We start from the raw sequence: 20,902 nt of genomic DNA on the forward strand, positions 1-20,902 counted from the left end.
TACGATTAATGTGGGCTGTCCTCATATAGTTAACCTCAGTGAAAGCGGTCTTAATTCAATTCAATTCAATTCAATTTTATTTATATAGCGCCAAATCACAACAAAAGTTGCCTCAAGGCGCTTCATGGATACAGAGAAAAACCCAACAATCATATGACCCCCTATGAGCAAGCACTTTGGCGACAGTGGGAAGGAAAAACTCCCTTTTAACAGGAAGAAACCTCCAGCAGAACCAGGCTCAGGGAGGGGCGGGGCCATCTGCTGTGATTGGTTGGGGTGAGAGAAGGAGTCTTAGTCAATTATTGTGACGATTGTGTTGCTGGTCCCGGGACATCTGTGGTGGCAGCAAGCAGCGTAGCCTTATTCTCTTTCAGTGCCACTTTTGCTGATGTCATGCAGCAGAGTTGATGTTTTACAGGCTCGTTAGGTTTTCTGCAGTGTACCAATGTTAATAATGGAGCCAAGCCTGCAAGCTACATCAGTCAGGCTTCCCTTTCCTCATGTCGTGTTCACACCTTCCCACTTTGGCGGCTTATTTAAACTGCAACCAGCTGGGCATCAAACTGTATTCAGCTGCTGTAATAAATCTTTCTTTTTAAAAGTTGAGTTGCCCAAATAAATAAACATTATTTCTCAGCCAAAGCTCAAATCTAATTTTCTTTTGGTTGCAATATGTTGTTATAGAACTCTGAAACCATCTAAGCCTAAGTGATTATTGGATTTAAAGTTTAAAGTTAGAGTTTCAGCATGTTGATTTATACCACCTCTGCACTGTAACACAGAGCTGAGGGCAAACCAGGGTGAAACACTAAAGAGAAACCTGACTGAAGGGATTTCCACTGGTCAGGTCAGAGGTCAGATGGTTGCAGACAATGAGTACAAATCTTATCATGTGTGAGACAGTGGTTGGAAATGAAAACAACCATGCGTGCAATGTATTTATATGTGTGTGTGTTCCTTGGGAACAGTGTGTGGGACCGGATGGAGCCCTATCAGAGGATGGGTTTGTGCATCATGCGCAAGTCCATCTTAATCATATGATACTGATGCTGGGAGAGGCTTCCTGGCATGGAACGCACTCTCATACGAACACTAAGCCTCACACACACACGGGGTTGTTCGCACACAGCCATTCCCTGCCCAAAATTCTTGTACTGATTGATTGATTTTTGTGGCTCGATCTTCAGTTTTTGTCTCAGCTTTTAAAGGCGTCACATTAGCCCATTTTGGGCGCATCTGCATCCAAACCAGTTTCTCATCAGTCCACAAAAAGACTCCCGTTCAAATTTAGATGGAGTTTATACCACACATCCTGGCCTTTCTCCATCAGAGTCCTATCCTCTTCCATCCTCTCCCCTCTTCTCCTCCTCTCCTCCCTGCCCTCCCCAGACGTCCGCCTGTCTTTTATCTCCACATGGCGCCATCCTCCTGGACAACAAACCCCAGTGATTGATTCCCGCTTGATAGGCTCTCATTTCTAAGATTTCGTTTATTATCAGTGTGGTTCTGAGCGTACAGATAGATGTTTGTGTGTGTGCGCGCGCTCTAACACTCTCACATACACACACATACACACTCACCCATCACCTTTTGTTCCTCCCCTCCCCTTCCGCTGCCCATACTGTCCTATTCCTCCTCTAAACTGTATAGTCTTTTTCTGTTCTTCTGAGGTCTTGGCATTCATATGGAAAGCATCTCATCCTGACTCTTAAAAACTCATTTTCTCCCTCTTCTTCCTCATTTTCTGTCCCCCCTCCTCCCCTCTCCCCCCTTCCTATCTGTGGACTAAAGGAGTGAGGAGACGGACCTTCGGTATCTGCTGGAGATAGTGGCCGTAATCTCACATTCCTCCTGTGTTTCTCCCCCTGTCACTCCATTCCCCCCTCCACCCCCGCCCTCTATCCAACCCTCAATCCTTCCCCGCCTCCCTCCCTCCTGGGTCAGCAGGGGTCAGGGCTATCCTCCTTAGTCTGTTGGAGAGGAGAAATCTGCTCATCTTCTTCTGCTCTGCCAAAGTGTGAGCCTAAAACACTTTCAATGCTAAGGATAAACTCATTTCACATACTTTTATTTGAATTTATGAATTAAAAAATGCAGTTTTCATGGCTTTTATCTAGGGATGCACCGATACCGATACTGGTATCGGGTATCGGGGCCGATACTGTAAAATGTGTGTGTACTCATACTCGTAAAAGTTAACCGATACCATGAACCGATACCAACTTATTTCATTAATCAGAGGGTGGCTTGTCATTTCTGTTGTAGTTTTTTAGATTGGCCACTAGGGGGCCAATTATTATTTTATTTATTATTTATTTTATAATTTTTTATATTTTATTATTTATTTAATGTGGGGCGATCGTGGCTCAAGAGTTGGGAGTTCGCCTTGTAATTGGAAGGTTGCCGGTTCGAGCCCCGGCTTGGACAGTCTCGGTCGTTGTGTCCTTGGGCAAGACACTTCACCTGTTGCCTACTGGTGGTGGTCAGAGGGCCCGGTGGCGCCAGTGTCCGGCAGCCTCGCCTCTGTCAGTGCGCCGCAGGGTGGCTGTGGTTACATTGTAGCTTACCATCACCAATGTGTGTGTGAATGGGTGGATGACTGGATATGTAAAGCGCTTTGGGGTCCTTAGGGACTAGTAAAGCGCTATATAAATACAGGCCATTTACCATTTACCATTTAATAATAATTATTTTGTGTGTTTGTTTACAATATAGACACTCTGCAATAATTTAAAAGTTTATTTTATTCTCAAACCTAATTTGTATTTATTTTATTCCAAACAGAAGTGTTTATTTATTATTCTGAAAGCTCGAGACAGTGCCAATAGTTCAGTGATATTTTGTAAAATTACAATGTGGAGACTCTGCAATAATTTAACAGAAGTGCTTATTTTTCACTTGAAATTTTTTTGTGGTCATTTTTATTAAGATTTTATTTTTTATCGGCAGGGAATAAAATAAAACCTGTCTTCCAATTCATTGTATTTGTGTGTGTGTGTGTGTGGTAGAAGTATCGTTTTTTGTACTCAGTATTGGCAAGTACTCAGATCCAAGTATCGTATCGGTTTGAAACTGCTGGCCAACATCAGGGTTTTAGATGTGAGTTTGGGTCTGAAAGTGCATACTAACTAATAACGAATCCGGGTTAGCCTACAGCTAAGTTGTTAGGATGTCTCTGTTAAATCTATGTAAAACAGTTGGAATCTCTAGCAGGATATTTATCAGTGTTTTGAGATATTTTGAGTATTTTGAGAGCAAAATGTCAGTTTTGAAAGACAAATATTGTTCTTTAAATAGTGCGTTCCCTCATAAAGGTTATGTGGGTTACACTGTATACCACTCACATCACTTCAGTGTTTGATGTTAAAGCTTCCTTCCAAGATAAACTAGTTCCCCGTGTCATGTGCACTAATCCACCTCCAAATCATCTCAAACGTCAGCTTTTGAAGTATTTCCTCGTTAGCTTCAACTAATCGTCACGTTATCATCGCTGTTGCTATAGATGAAGTATTTTTGTTACAAAACTAACAAGGACGCTTAATCAATAACGGAGATCACATTGGATGTGTCACAGGTTTATTGGATATTGTTTGAACTTCTAACTAACTGCCCCCCCCCCCCCCCCCCCCCCCCAAAAAAAAAAGTGATTAACATAAAATTTGAAAACTGTTTAATATTGTGTTGTCTTATTCTTACAGTAGGCCTTTGACTTTCGGTGTCATTTATTCCCAGATAATAGAAAGGGACCAAAGTTTTCCACAATTCCTCCATTCTCTAATGCGTCCTGGTGGCTTCTTACATTTCTGATCTTTTAGAACCAAACGCTCCCTCTCGCAGCCTGAGATCTTCTAATCAAAGGCTGTTGGTAGTCCCACGAACTCGTTTTAAGACCAGAGGAGATAGATCTTTTAGAGCGGTGGCCCCCAGGTTGTGGAATGCTCTCCCTACATCATTACGTTGCCTTGATTGTATTTATTCTTTTAAAAAGCAGCGTAAGACTCATTTATTTAGATTGGCGTTTAATTAGATTTGTGCTGTGTTTTATTATTAATGTATTTTTAGTATTTCTGTTTTATATTACTGTGAAGCACTTTGTGGTTTTTATCCTGTGAAAAGTGCTATATAAATAAATTGATTTGATTTTGATTTGATTCTGTATAAGAATAAAATAATATTTTTTATGATAAAATACCAAACAAAAGTAAAACTTTCACTTTTCACAGCATGTAATGCCGGATTAAATAAACGGGTCAAAATGACGTTTGGGAGTTCCCCTCTTCAGGGCAATTTACAAATGTCGTGCTGCTTCCTAAACGCAGGGGCAGTCAGTTTGTTTCAGTATCAAATACAAAAATAAATAACTAAAAAATAGGACATGCTTTCTTTTTTTCAGCGCAGTTCATGGAAGTTGTGTGTCGCAAACATTAGTAAGTCAGTTTGTAAGATTAAATATACTTTTCCTCATATTTTGTGTGTGAGAAAGAAACTCATATTCCAACTGAGTCTGCTCACCACGCTCTCTTTGTAAATACTGACATTTTCAAACCCAGTTTGCTCTGGTGCAACACCTTATTGAATCAGACCTGAGGAAGGTACTCTTTCTTCTTCTTTTGGCTGATCTGCCTTTCGTTTGGCTCAGATATCAAGGCGTTTCCTGACACAACCCTCCCCACTGCACTGTACTGGCATTTGCACATGCTTTCACTTCATTTCTTGGTAAGATTGGCACGGCCCATTCTCAGCCCCACCCCTTGCAGCATTGGCCTTCTTCACTCTTTCTCAATTAACCTCCCTCAACTAACTTGGGCCCATAAGCCAAGATTTCAATACCAGGTCTACCCAGTGACTCAACAACACTGTGTTTGGATGTGCAGAAACACGTACAGAAACATCAGAGATATTAGCTGTGTGTTGTTTTATGCATGGGTGTGAGTTCTGAGAAATCAGGGTGGGGCAGAGAGAGCGAGGGAGAGAGGCAGATGAGATCCAGTTCTCGTTCTCCCTCCAACAGATCTCCTTCATTAGATTAGCAGCGTGTTAACTGGCCTGTGTCATATGGAAATTCTGCCATTTGCATCTCTTGAGAAAGAGGCGTAAAACCATTTATCTATTTAAATATATTCTGGCTGATATGGCTGTTGGACTTTAGAACAGGGTATAATAATGTTTACTGATCAACTGATCAGCTGGCTGCTGATTCCTCACAGTTTTTGGTTGAGTGAACAACCAGGTCCTCCTCGGCGAGCCTCCCATGGCAACCCAGGAGCGAGCACGCCACTGCTGCTTTTTTCTGATTGGATCGCACATAACAGATCTGATATTATATCTCCGCTTCTTCTGATTGGATCCTGCTTTAATTAACTGATAGTGCGGTTGTGTGCGATTGGATAGAAGTTGTAGGATTTGTGAAATTTTAGCTCAAATGAAGGATGAAGCGATGATGCTAAAGAGCGAGCAGAGTTTGCTGCATCTGTTGCATCTTCCAAAAGGACAAATGTCCTAGAAGAAGTCTGCACCACAGGAAAAACTCCGCTTACATCGTTCCTATTGTTCCCCCCCCCCTCTTCAACAGCACCCAACAGCTCACCCCACCCCAATCTTGTCTTTCGTGGAAAGGCAGCCCCAAGGCACGATCCTAGAAGGAGTAGAGTAGGGGAGTTCAAAGCGTTATCACGCGCCGAACGTCTTTTCATCATGTTTTAGAAACAAGCGTTCGCACTAATCCCCCAATAATCTCTCCAGGAGAACTGGGGCGATAAGGCGCGCCACCCACGGCTTTTCAAACACTTTTTGGGTAGTCTCTTCTCACTCTCTATCTCTCTTCCCCTCTACCTCCTCTCCACTTCCTCTTTCCCTCACTCCCCGAGAAGGACGAGTGAAGGTGATCACCGTCTCCTCCTCACTCTCTCTCGAGCAGTTTTCTCCTCGTTTTTCCTTTTTCTTTTTTTTGCGTATGCGTGTTGACTCTGAATCGGTTTGTTTACATCCTGATTCTGATCTTTTGCAGTTTATCTGGACTCATCAACAGTGTTTCTCAGCCTCTGTGTTTCTTTCTCTCCTCCGCCCATCAAATTAGAATGTTAATTAAAATGGTGCTCCTTCAGAAGATGACAAATCGATGATTACGGTGAGTGTTGAGACACCTTCTGTGATGCCCCCCAGAAGAACGTGAGACATAAGTGGCGTTCCTAAAACAGAGGCAGAGTGCAACAACAATAATATTTAGCATTAAAGACACAGGAAAAAATATGTTTTTTTAAACGTTTCCCTTTAACTGCATTTTAAAGTATTCATATATCGAATCCCTGTACTATCTTGCAGTAAAATGTTTAAATATTTGCGATAACTCATCCCGCACCCTGAGGCATACACAAAAATGAAGTCAAATGTGATATGAAGCCATGCTTATCTTTGTTGGCTCGTGGCTTGTAGTAGCTAGCTGAGCAATATCATGGATGTGAAGTGTGTGTTTGAATATCATTTGGCAAAACCCTTGTTTACATCGCTAAAAGTGCACGGTTACCATTTCATTTATTTCTCCTTCATCCTCCAACTCCAGTTCAAGGACACCGTTGAAGGAGGTGTGGGCGGATTCCACAATGGCAGAGCCCAAAGATCGCCAGTAGTGGTCATGGCCGAATCGCATCACCTTGGTGTTGTTTTGTTGGATTTTAAAGTATTGCACTGCACTCTCTTTGCAGTTTAATGAACCAACAGCAGCAGCAGCTGGTCACACAAGCTTAAATGGCTGGATGTGTTTTCCCCGACCATTTGCTGCACGTTGTTGGCAGAATACGGTGCTAAATCCAAAACCTCTACGATTGCTTTGGTCGCTAACAGATAAGTCGCAGAAGTGTTAGCAACCAAAGCAATTACAAGAAGGTTTTTTTGGAGCACTATCTTTGCAAGCACTTAATTCAATTCAATTCAATTCAATTTTATTTATATAGCGCCAAATCACAACAAAAGTCGCCTCAAGGCGCTTCATAGATACAGAGAAAAGCCCAACAATCATATGACCCCCCTATGAGCAAGCACTTTGGCGACAGTGGGAAGAAAAAACTCCCTTTTAACAGGAAGAAACCTCCAGCAGAACCAGGCTCAGGGAGGGGCGGGGCCATCTGCTGTGATTGGTTGGGGTGAGAGAAGGAAGACAGGATAAAGACATGCTGTGGAAGAGAGACAGAGATTAATAACAGATATGATTCAATGCAGAGAGGTCTGTTAATACATAGTGAGTGAGAAAGGTGACTGGAAAGGAAAAACTCAATGCATCATGGGAATCCCCCGGCAGCCTACATCTATTGCAGCATAACTAAGGGAGGATTCAGGGTCACCTGGTCCAGCCCTAACTATATGCTTTAGCAAAAAGGAAAGTTTGAAGCCTAATCTTGAAAGTAGAGATAGTGTCTGTCTCCTGAATCCAAACTGGAAGCTGGTTCCACAGAAGAGGGGCCTGAAAACTGAAGGCTCTCACCCAGTAACAGCCAACAACCTACAGTAACAACTCACTAAGCAGTCACTAGTGACCATAGGTTGCCATGGGACCTCTGACTGGTATCTTGGCCAGTGTAATCCAAAGCTATTGCAATCATTCAAAGAAAAGCTGCTGGCATGGTGACCCTTTGCTGGCTTTGTCCACGTTATGTTAGCTTTCCCACAAACAACCATTTCAAATATCGAATATCACTGGCGGACCTTATCGACCAAAAAAACTTTTAGCTAGCTGTAGCTGCTACTTTCAGGCTGTCATACCTTCTATCACAAGTTAAACTAGCTCTTGCTTAGCTTTGTATTCAGCTAATTTCATTTTGGTAAGGACTGCAAGTAGTAACTGCACGTCGAACGGAAAACACAACAAACTTAACAACACACGTATCGGTGCCTTCTCAAAGGTAGTGCTAATCCCCGCTTGAGATCAGTGTGGTTGCCTAGATATTCCCTATTCCCTAATTGATTCTGTCACGTCTGACTGAGTCCCTCTAGAAATAATCCTTCCACTCGAAAATGCATCGCAGCACAAACGGCTAAGCATGCTCTAAGTCGAGCATAGCATCAGTTCAGCCAGGCGACAAAGTTAAGCTCAGCTGTAATTCCTGCAGATCAGTTGATATTCTTCTACACATCCAATTGCCAATTCTCATATATCATATACTATCATATTTTTATTTAAGTTGCTGCAAGCCACTCTGCAACCCACTTCCTCCTTTTAATGCTGCATCTTAATTATTGTCATCTGTTGTGATTAATGTGTGAAAGGACGAGAAGGTTTCACAACTCTAGATATAATTTCTGCTCTTCTGACTACAGTGGTCCTGACTGAGCTGACATTATACTGTAGCTTTAAATATGTCAACAACTAGAGCTTTTAAGGGGGGGTAAAACCCTTGAGTGATAGACGTTATGGCTGAAAATGTTGACCATCATGGCATTAAGGGGAACCAGCATCCATCTGACTGAATCAGCGTGCTCAGTATTGGCTACATTTACCCTCACCTGTCATATGATTTCCCCACATCGTGACAGTAGCTGTCTGATTGTCAGTCTGGCTCTGACAGAAGAGTCTATCACCCCAGGAGAGAGGAAAAAACTCCCTCAAAAAAGATCAAATGGACCGATACTGATAGAGTTAGCCCAGAGAGAAGGAACAAAGGATGGCCGAACAGAAAGGAGGGAAACAAAACATTAGGAACAAAGAGAAATATGAGAGAAGTGGAAGAGAGGTGAGAAAACCGTGGAAGACGAGGGTTAAACAAGAAGGAGGGAGGATGTGTTCATCACTCAGTGGCAGTGACTGGCTGGTATCTGCATCTCGCTGTCATCTGCACCGGCTTTTGCAGGGTGGAGGAGGATGGAAAAAGGAGGAGGAGGAGGTGGTGGTGGTGTAGGAGAGGAGAGAAGAGGAGAGGGAAAACCTCTATCCTGTCTATCTCTGAGCCTCATCTCCTGCAGTTCAGGAGCCCGCTTTCCAAGAGTGCCTCATTTTCAAATCTCTTATCTCAGCCCCCGTTTTAAGTATCGCAGTTTTATATTTTTACATGTCATTTGCATGCAGCTCATCAAACCAGACTCCCTCTATTTTTTCCTCATTCCTTTTCTTCTCTGAGGTGTGCGGCGATACATGCGGCTGTGCAGGAGCACCCCTGCTAAAGGGAATGAGCTTTCACTAGCTGCCACCTAGCCTTGGCTGTATACTGTACTGACAGCATTTATCCTGTGTGTGCAGAATACACAGCATTAAAAAAGTATCTTGTGTCTCTGTTGAATGTTAGGGAAATGCTTTGCTCGAGTGCAGCGGAGGTAAAGTGTGTGCATGTGTGTTTGTATGCGAGAGGCGGATGAGAGTAGGTTTCTGATTTTATCTGCCTTCCTTTTCTTCTTTGTATTTTTGGAGGATTCACACAGTGACCTCTTTGTTTGGGACAGTGAGTACACCCCTCCAACTCTCTGGATTGCAAAAGAAACTATTTCCTGTGGCCGAGAGATAGAACGAGAGACGGACTGAGAAAAGAGGGAGAGATAGGACGGGCAGGCAGATGGACGGACGGAAGTATAGGAATGAGAGGGAGAGGAAAATGAATCGGAGATTAAGAAAGAAAGAGGTGCATAAAAGGAAGGAGGCGGTGCAGGAGAGACAGTGAAAGTGGAGAAGGGAGGAAGAGAGTGAATTGGGATGATTGAATGAATGATTCTGTGAGGGGAGTGAATGAACGGCCATGGTTGAAAAGGTCAGGGAAGGAGCAGAGCAGCTTATTAAATTCCCACAAACTGTTTGAAGCATTTAATGCAGGAGAGGATTTTGCAGCTTTTTTCGAGTATGTTGTGATCTGCTCAAAGGCCTCTAATATGCCAGTTACGCTTCAACAGTCCAAAACCCAAAGAAAGTCATACTTTACAGTGATATCTAGTGCCTGAAAGGGAGTTATTGTGCACATGTGAGAAGCCTAGTGCCGACGATTACACAGGATCATTTCTGCTCATTCCCAGGCCCGTGTCCTTTATTCTTGAGCTCTATTATAGGACTTTTGCATGATTCACACATCAGTGGAGCTTTTTGTAACCGCTCAGTTCATTCTGTTTGCTAAACAAGCTGTTTTAGCTCCTCCCCCTTTAATGCCACCCTCTCCTTTAGCCAAGTTCTTCTGATTGGCTTTAAGGGGCAAATAAATACAACAGGAAGTGTATTTCACAGCACTGGTTTCCATAAAATAACTGCTATTACTAATTTCTATATAACGTAGCTGTTTGACATACCTTCTATGTCAAAAACTAAAGATGCACAAGGGAAAAACATAACAAAATTATTGGAACCATGTGGAATAAACTTGCAGTCCTGTTGCCTTTGGTTTGTTGCTTTGAAGGTGGTGAGTTTGGTGGTAAAACAGCAATAATATGGACTCTGCTATCAGTTTGCAGTTGAATGAAGTCAAGCTGGTGACTACATGCACCAAAAATCCAGTAATTAACTTATAAATTGGTGAAAATACAAATCTAATGCTATCAGGTAGCAGATCTGTTGCTATCTACATTCAACAGAAATTCCCATTAGCTACTTACATTATGAGCGCAGCCAGAACCCCATAGAAGTGAAACAGTGTTTATATGAATCTTCCAGTCGGTTAGTCTGAGTCGTCCTGTGATTGCTTGGGGACAGGTTGCCCACCACTGGGTGATCTGTGCATTATAATGGTAGTATAACCCTGTTATATAGCACTTGCCTGCACAATCTCATATACACACACACACGCACAAACCTTCATATACATCAAGTTACTTTTTGCACAATGCTCAGTCTTTTGCACAACCCACTGTCCTTGTTGCACTTTTCTATTGCACTGTTGTGTCTGTATCGTTCTGCTGTCTTTGTGTTGTTTAGTTTTTTTTGCATTTTATGCAGTTTTTGCACACTTGCACTTTCTGTAGTCCTGTGTTGATTGTCTGTTATATGTCATTTGTAGCACCAGGGTCTTGGAGGAACGTTCTCATATTTCACTGTGTGCACATGGTTGTACAGGGCAACCACTTGGTTGTCGCGACGACTTGCGATCGAGTCGCTGTAAGTGGAAAAAGTCAATGCAGTCACCGGTTACCTTAGTGTGACTCAAGCATCACTTCCATCTCTAAACTCAGGTTTTCTTTTCCTGAGTTGAAACTATTAGAAAACTTTGTTCTGTTTGCATTAAGTACAGCAAGAAAATTGGTGCATGTTTCCTTTCCTGGAATCATGAATTTTCTCTCTTCCTCATTTACAGACTGTCATAAATACTACAAAAGGTCCATTTTTGTTATGTTTTGTTTTCCACACTCAATAAAAGACATTTTCCCGTCTTTTTTAAAGTTTTTATCTAAAGAAGCCGTTTTAGTGTAGAATAATCTGGGTAATCTGGGTTCTGTTAGAAGCGTGCACTATCATGCATTATTGACTTGTTTTACATTTAATAACCATCCCGCCATCACGCTCCGTCTGTTTTACAGCAATGTAAACTATATTAGACGACGTGAAACAGTATCCAGCATTGAGACATAGATGTGCTTGATGTACCAGAGGTTATTTGCATATACAAACATACTTATTCCCCAGTGGTAGCAGTAAAACTGTGGCAGTTGACAGCTGCGCAGAGAAATCTTAATCTGCTCATCTACAGGGTGCTGGTGGAGGTGCTGAGATGAGTCGTTTTCTTCTGCTTTAATTGACATCCACATAGACCGCGAGGCGATGCGACACGGGGTCAGGTGTTGGGGATGGTTCTGGGAAAGTTGCTGTTGATGATCGTCATCATCATCATCGTCGTCGGTGGTGTTTGGGTCTGCAGAGAGAGGGAGAGAGAGGTTGAGCAAGGAGCCATTCTGATACTGAATGAGGGAGTGGAGGAAGAAAATGAAGAAATGAAATCAGCCCAGCATCATTTGCATTCAAGTTTTATCAGCATAGGAGGAGGGCGTTTTTGGACCTGATAAGAAGAGGGCGTCGCAGGCTGCGCTGGAGGTGGCGGGGGAGGGGGGGGGAGGGGGTGAGAGAGAGAGAGAGAGGTGTGTGAATGGATGTTATATGTGCAATGACTTTGGCAGAAAAAAAAAAAGTGGTTGGAGAGCTCAGTCGGTGTGTGCTTGCTCTGACACACATGAATGTTACAGAAGCTGTAGTGGAGACACAGTATTGGGGGTGGGAATGGTGTGCGCGCGGGGGGGGGGGTTAATATCAGACCAAATAATTAGATTCGCTATCGTCGCGGCGGCAGCAGTGCGGGAATCAGGCAGATTAAAGCCGGGCTCGGGGCTGGTTAATATTCATGAAGGGACCAGGGTCCGGGCGAGGGGCTTAGACTGCAGCTCAAAGACTCTCCTCCGGCTGATGGGGCTTAAGGCAGCGCTCTCAACCAAGATGGAGCTCTGCCGCGGAGGCCTGACATCCCACTGATAGATGGAGGGCTGCGCGGATAGTTTAGGTGACGGGAAAGGAAGAAGAAAGGAGCAAGGAGTTTTTGCACTCGATACACCGACATCCGTGTGGATCTCCTGATCGTCATTCGATCGAGCTGCTTTCATGAAACAATGAATCGTCTCTGAGTTCTCTTCTTTTTTCGTTTTCCTTTACAGACACTGTTCATACCAGCACATTTACACGCATCTGAAAACCCTCAGCTTCTATTCTGGGCTCTTTCTGTGAATAGGAAACACTCGTAGTACATTTCCATGTTCTGTGCTACATACGGACTGTGTCTCAGTTAGCTGCAAGGTGGTGTCAATGCCAATGTTTCAGCATTCAAACTGAAGTCTGAAGGCCCTTGCTTTGCTAACCAAGTAAAAGCAGTTGGTGAAAGCAAACGTTAAAAGCCAGAAACAAACAGATAAAAGGAGGCGAAGCTTAAATCCTCTACCAACCATTTCACCTCCTCGTGTAGAAGCAAAAGTTACCTTCTTGGTAACGATGAGACCCAAAATAACAGAAGTCAGTGCCCGGATGAGAACACATTGATCATTTGTTGGCGTTTAAAAGGTTTTGCCATCACGGGAGGTGATGCGGCCATGAAACAATGGCTGTTTCTAAGGCTACGTTCACTCTGCAGGTCTTGATGCTCAATTCCGATTTTTTGATCAAATCCGATTTTTTTGTCTGCTCGTTCACACTACAAATAAAATGCGACAGCAAACGCGCTCTAGTGTGACGCTCAAAGCGAAAAGAAGACGTCACACACAACGCGCTCTGTTTAGACCCAGAACAACAGTATTGTTTGACTGATGGCCTTAATATAAAGACTTCGGACTTCACGTTTCCCAATTTTTGCTTTAAGTTATTTTGTTATTTATATAATAATGTAAATAACCTAATAATGATCCTTATTGCTGTTTTAGAGGAGCGGAGCTTCAAAGGATAGTTGCAGATTTCTGTCAGAATCTGCAGATTATACAGAACAAATAAAATGTTCACGTTTCTCCAACGTTGTCCTCCCAACAGTTTCACCAGATGACCAGGAAGCGTTCGCGATGTCTTCTCCGGCGCTGATAATTGCCGTCTGTCTTGTGTCAGTGACGTAAAAGACGGATTTAATGCGACATGACCATCAAACAGCAGCTTTCTAAAACATCAGATATGTATCAGATTCAGTACCACATACGAAAGTGACCCAGATCGGATTTGAAAATATCGGATTTGTGCCGTTCACACTGTCGCACCATGATCAGATAGATGGGCGACCCATCTATCTGATCATGGTGCGACAGTGTGAACGGCACAACGGTAGGGTCAAAAAAATCAGATTTGATGCGCTTTCACCTGCAGTGTGAACGTAGCCTAAGATTCTTATATTTGTGCTATTTTCATTATCCACCTTTAGATAATAGTGTTTGGCTGCTCTGAAAACTTGAGAAGGTTGACTCTTTGTTGGTCGAGACGTTCCAGAGGCGAACGTTGGCCGTTTGAGTCATTGTGATCGGCTTCAGCCCAAGAGAAGTGAAAAGGGCTTTGATAACATCTGGTGGCCTCTCCCTTCTTCTTAACTCACTCGCACATCTCTGGCATCTGCATTCTCTACTGGCCTGGTTAATTACACACACACACACACACACAAAGTGTGATCTGGCCCTCTGCCTCGCTGACTCTCATTATCTCATGTGAAACTGTGTGTGTGTGTGTGACTGTAAAGTGTGTAAAGTAGCGTGTTCTCCTTGTTGCAGTTTGACACAGCAGATTATCTGTTAGCGTCGCTGGTATTAGGTGACGTTGTGATTTACTTCCACGAGCCGAATCCTCCACTTTAGCTTTGTCGGAGCAAAACTAGCAGCATCTGCAGGACAACGATTGATCTCTATCTCCTTTAAATTCAGCTGTGGGCACACCAAGGACAAGCAGGCCGAATTTACTGATAGATTTCTAAGTAATCTTGGAGTTTTAACACAGCCCGTGCAGGCGTTTGCATGCTACTGTAGCTCCCGCGGTGTTTCCTGAATTCCAATGAGACCACAGATGTGGGATGTGCTCCTAAATACAAATATTTTTCTTCACTCCTTCAGATTTCCTGTGTTCACATCTGGAGGCTGGCCAGTTGACCTCTTTTTACACTATGAAATAACTTAACAAAACCAAAAACACAGCACAGCTAATCATAACTGAACCTGCTTCACATCTGCTAGCTTTGCTACTGCAAACCTGGAACTGCCCCCGCATGCCCTCCTGGGATGTATTAATGACCCACATCAAACAATGGGGTCTTGGTTAGTCTTCGGCTCTTCGGCTCTACAGTGTCCTCCATGCAGCTGGCTTACATGCTTACAGGATTTACAAAGAACAGTTTTGAGAATTGCCCCTAGTGTGAGTCATCATGAGGGTGGAAAAGCTGCCACGTCTCACTGGGATGATTTATCTGGTCAGACATCAGATATGAAAATAAATGGAAATTGCATGTGACATTTCACAACATCTGTGACGTTAACGTTCAATCAATAACTCCAAAACAAATATTCTATTATCATGTTTCTTTTGTGCTAGCTTGTTGACGTCGTTGTGGTCGGAGAGGAAACTCCATCGGGGAGACGCTGAAGTGTTATTAGTTCTGAAAGAAGAAGAACAGGGAGTGCATCGCGCTCTTTAATTATTTCATATTTATTTTAGATCTTTAAAGGATGAGCATGTGTGTGTGTGTGTATTTATATGTATAAAATATGTGTGTGTGTGTGTGTTATTTCCACTTGCGCGCTAGTGAGCTCTCCCCATTGCCCTATCATGGTGAATTCCAAAGCCGTGGCCGTGATGAATTAGTCTGAAGCAAATTAGCAGTACTTACAGCTCAGACGGCTCCAGCATTGGGTTACAAATTAAAACAAAAGCAGCCGTATCTCCACATCAGCGCTAGTCCCCCATGAAATACAATACGCTCTGCCTCAATCTTTAACGTGCAACAGACTCAGAGGCTTCCTTCCTTCTGTCCTTTCCCTCTCTCTTCTCAGTGTCTTTCCAACATCCATCTTCTTCAGATATTCCAATGAGCTGTCTGATCATAACACACTGCCCGATGTCTTCAGCTAACAGTGGCAGACTTCACGTTAGGTATTATTGACCAAACCAGTGTTGTAGCTGCTTTATGTAAAGAGATAAGGGAAAAAAATACTGTGCGAAATGAAATTGCAAATGCGTTCATTTGAAAACTGAGAAAAACTGCTGTGAAAAGTTGTGAAAAGAGCAACAAAAGAACGGAAAAATGTTGCAGTATCTCATAACTAATAAGGTTAACCCTTTAAAGCCGGTCAGAGCGGGCACGCTCCGTTTTGCGTAACTACTTTTAAATCCTTGTAGCACTGCAACCACGTAAGCTAGCGCAATAATGTTTTTTGCATATGAAACCGGAGGAGTTGTACTTACATCTTATGCCATCAGCTTGTCCTCGGTCACAGTTTCCTTCCACATATAACTTTGCAAAAACTGCATAAAAAGCACTTGCAGCAACAAAAACATAATATTCCAGAAACACGCTTTGCCGATCCAATCAGCTGTTTGTAACACTTCATATGTCCATCAGCGCGAACTATCGCATGTCCGCCATGACCTGCCCAAAACCGGAAGTGACATCATTTTGCGGAAATGTAGTTTTTTTTACCATCAAGGCCTCATGAGCTTATACTGGTGTTTTTAAAAGTTATCTTTGACTTTATGACTTTCTGTGTCGTTTCTGGGATGCTTAGGACTCATATTGCACTGCTGGAAATAGTTTATTTTGATGCACATGCTGCTTTTTTACAAATTTGCACTATAATATTTATTTTCGTTTTTCCTGCAGTGTATAAAAATTGGTGTATTTCAACAATAAAACTATGAAGACACTCAAAATAAATTTCCTGTGGTGGGAAACTATTTTGTGCAACTTTTTTGTATTTACAGTTTTGAGGGATAAGCCTCTTAAATTTCTCTAACTAGAAATATATGTTAAAAAACAAAAACGATTTTCAATTTTTTTGTAGTTTATTGCACTTTTTTGCAATTTATGTAATTACTATGCACTTAATGCAGACATATTATTAAGATTTAGGCTGTAATGGTTGTATTGATGTATAGCAACTTGAAATGCTCCCAAAAATGGCTCCACAGCATGTAAAAATATAATATAAGCTCTGGCGGACTTGGTTCTATGGTAGGTCTTAAAGGGTTAATGAGTAACACGATTAGGTATAAAACCAACGTCCCTGAGAGGCAGGGAGCGATTCACCACTCTTTCAGGTTTCACCAATACGGACCTCGACTGTGGCTGAGGCAAACCAAATGATTACAAGTTTGGCACATGTCTAAATTTAGTCATTGACTATGTTAAGTGGGACAAAGAATTCTGGGTAAATGGAGGCTTTTTAAAGAACAAAAATGGCCAACCGGTTTACATAATACCTGCTCAGCAGTGTTTACCCCAGCAGACACAAAAAATAGAGTGTTGGAAGCTTCTGTGGCGTAAAGTCTGAATACATACAGCAGAGCTGTATACGAGCTTCTGCTAATTCTTAGGTTGAGAATAGATTCATCACACGGACAAACAAAACCAGCTGCCTGTGTGCACGAGCCAAGCTTAGTTAACAGCAGTCTAACCGTGTGTAATTTTAACCCAAGTCTTTTATTTTTGCAGTGCAGTCAAACTGATATTAGAGCGTAGTTAAGCCTGGTCTAAAATGTCCTCTGAACAATGAACAGGCAGCAGCTGTTGGAGGAGCTCACGCTAAGCTGCACCGAGGCTGATGATAAGAGCAGCTCTGAAATATTTTTGGGAAGGCCTTCACATGAATGTGTAACATCTGAAAGTAATTCCTAAAACAAGCCTGTAATTCGAAAGAAGCAGCGCTCGCTTTTTCCTTTTGTAGTTAAAAGTTTAAATTCGGAATTTTCTGCTTTTAGAGTTTAGTTAAAACAGTCGAAACTTCACGTAAGTGGTTCCTGATTTTTACCTCATATTTGTCCTCTGCGCTTCAGTTGTGGTGAGACATATGTAACATCTTTAAAACACACAAAGTTAAGGTGAAAAAGCCACTCACACAGCATCAGTGTTTATACAATACAATACAACTTTATTTATATAGCACGTTTAAAAACCAACTGTGCTTCACAATAAAACAGCAGCTTTAAACATGAATAATATAAGACCATTAACAAAGTGCTGAATATGCTAACAGGTCAGTGTCACTAATTACACAAGAATAAAAGTGAATATCAAATCAAACACACAGCTTTTAAAGCACACGCAGGCTTTCTCAACAACCTCCGTTTGTTTTCTGCTATGTGCATATTCTCCACGAGAAATGTTTCCTCTGAATGTGTCGTTATCTTCTTCACTAATCAGTAATAAAGCCGTTTGCTATTCCTACTCATATGTTTCTGCCGTTAATTTCATTATTATTAATGACATTTTAGTTCACTGGATTAAAAACAAGATTTCAGGATAAAAATAAAACGAGATGAATATAAAACAAACAGAAAATATAAAACTACAGTACAGGTTATTCATTTTTTTAACACAGTAATACAAACTGCTGTGGTGATAAATACTACACCTGACCACAGTTACAGAAATAAACCTAAAAACATACATAATATAATAAATACATTTGTGAACTGGTTGAGTAATAATCATACTTGCACACATTTTAAATGCTGTATAATTAGGAAATCGCTACTTTTTCAATTGCATTACTTGATCAATGTTTAATTAGTTCTTTAATATCTGCAAGATAACTTTGTATTAGCTCCTAAAACCTGCATCACACCTGATGGTGAACATCACAGCGCTGCTTTTGTAAGGAGGATTTTATTTGTATTCAAAGTGTTTGGAATTTTTTACAGAAAACTAAAAAATAAATCAATAAAATAAGTTTTACAGCAGTTATGAAACCTGAATATTAACAGTAAAAAAGTATTAATAATCCTGTGATGTCACAGACCTGCTGCAGACGAGGAGAAACAACTTTTTTTCCTCTCACTGGTCCAAACTGGCGATTTGACGTGTTTGTTTATCAGCAGTTTATGACTAATTATTGATGAATTGAGACTAATGCAGTATATCACACTGAACATTTTCCTCTAATAGATCAATTATAGATGATCGTGCTGTCTGTGGTCAGTGTGGTTCTCTCTAAAGATCATTTTAAGGACTTTTTTATATGACGGGTTTGTTACAGATGGTGAAGGTCAGATACACGAGCAGCGAGAATCAGCCTCACTCATCTTTTCTTTGGCCGAGTGCATGCAGCGTGTCACTGGCTTTCCATGAATTTCCTTTTTTCCTCCCAGAATGAATAATTCTGAATAATTCTGTATAAATAATATAATAATTATATAAATAAATTATAATATATATATATATATATATATATATATACATATATATATAATATTATATATATTATATTAATATATAATTTTATATTATATATTAATATAATATAAAATGAATAATAATTCTTCAGTTTCACATTTAACGCCACTCTTAATTTGATAAAAAGGGGAACCCTTTCAGAAGGTGCCCGGTGGTCGGGTCATATCTGGATTTTTTTTTGCAAACAGAAAATATTTTTAAAAAGGAAACTTACTGAAACATTGAGACAAATCTACAGCGTGTTTAGAGGAAAGATGTCCTCAAAATCAGACTTAAAAACACCAAAAGTCATGGAAGACGTGACAGGGAAAATCACGCAGGAAGCTTCTCCGTGCTTCTCTCATCGACTGTAACTGCTCAGCGAGGTCCGTCACGTCCTGGGATGAGGGAATGCTTCCTCTTGGTGGAGACTGAACGGTACTGCATCGCTGTGCAGCTCTCACACAGTGAGGACAGTCGGTCATTGCATCAGAGATTTCTTCTCTTCCCTGTGGAGTCGCTGCAGCTGTCACAACCCAGTCAAATCCACTTTTATTATTATTTATCTCTGTTGGTTGTAGAGAGATTATATTTTGAATATTTGTGGTGATGTCTAGAGTATGATACTTAAACAGAAACTCTGGAGGAAAGGTGGTGTTGGTGGTGTTTGAGGAATAATGTACAGGAGAAAGGCCTCGCTGAGAGTTATCAGTGATGGGATACACACATGTGGTGGGAGTGCTCCCACAGCTACATATAAACAAAGACAGGATTGTACTCGGTGTGTGTGTGTGTCATACCTCCACACATACAGACAGTGGATGTTGACTCTACACTCATTGTCCAGTGTATCCACCGTGGATCTTATTATGGCTGCCCTTTGAATAGCCGCCTGTCGACTTCATCAGATCTTTTTTTCCTCTTCCTTTTCTTCTCTCCTTTCTCCTGAGCTCCCTCTTCCTCTTTTATTCCTCTTTTTTCTTCATTTTCGGGGTTGCTTTGTTCCGCTTGTGCTCCCTCATTTCCTTCTGGGGCTGTAATCATCCTCCGCTCACTCACGGCCTTTTCATAAACCGGTGTTTACCGCTGGCCGCACACTGGATACTCACGTGTGGCTGTGTCGTCCCAGCTGGCTGCAATTAATGCTTTGATTTTGGTGATTATCTGCTGTAGTTAAAAGAAGAGCGGTAATACTTGAAGAAGACAATAGCAGATGTTTTACTTGATTTGTGATGTTTAGACGACAGGTTGAATTTGAGCTTGGGCGTGCTTTAAAGGGGGTTTCCCCAGTAACATGTTTATTCATGTTTATCATGAAACAGATTAGATATCTAATCTGGGGGGGGGGGGGGTCACAATGAGTAAACCACGCATCATCACGTGATGACACCAGAGTTTGGATGATCATTTTCAAGCTTTGTGGGAGCCCAGAATTTAAATGTAGCATCATGGAGCAAAAGCTAGTTATGGCTGTGGCTGTGGCTCAGGTGGGAGAGCAAGCTGCTGATTGGAAGGTTGGTGGTTTGATCCTTGACTTCTCCAGTCTGCATGTCAAATATCGTTGGGCAAGATACTAACCCCAAGTTGCCCTCTGATGTGTTCATCGGAGTGTGAATGTAGATTAGTTTGCACTTGTGTTTAGAAGTGCATGTGTTGTATACAGCGCTTTGAGCACTGTGGGAGAGTAGAAAGGCGCTATATGAGAACCAGTCCAAACTGGGCTACACTTATACAAACACTTTATGACTTGTAATCTTATTCAATTCAATTCAATTTTATTTATATAGCGCCAAATCACAACAAAAGTCGCCTCAAGGCGCTTCATAGATACAGAGAAAAACCCAACAATCATATGACCCCCTATGAGCAGCACTTTGGCGACAGTGGGAAGGAAAAACTCCCTTTTAACAGGAAGAAACCTCCGGCAGAACCAGGCTCAGGGAGGGGCAGGGCCATCTGCTGCGACCTGTTGGGGTGAGAGAAGGAAGACAGGATAAAGACATGCTGTGGAAGAGAGACAGAGATTAATAACAGATATGATTCAATGCAGAGAGGTCTGTTAATACATAGTGAGTGAGGAA

The 20,902-nt window shown here is 41.8% G+C and overlaps 1 protein-coding gene across 1 annotated transcript in view; it reads left to right on the forward strand.

Annotated features, from left to right (window-relative positions):
* The window catches only part of zfpm1 (zinc finger protein, FOG family member 1), a 128,474-nt gene that overhangs the window by 94,319 nt on the left and 13,253 nt on the right, over positions 1-20,902 (forward strand). The gene's annotated exons all lie outside the window — the stretch shown is intronic.

Source organism: Neolamprologus multifasciatus, chromosome 7 (assembly GCF_963576455.1).
Source record: "Neolamprologus multifasciatus chromosome 7, fNeoMul1.2, whole genome shotgun sequence".
NCBI classification, from domain to species: Eukaryota; Metazoa; Chordata; class Actinopteri; order Cichliformes; family Cichlidae; genus Neolamprologus; species Neolamprologus multifasciatus.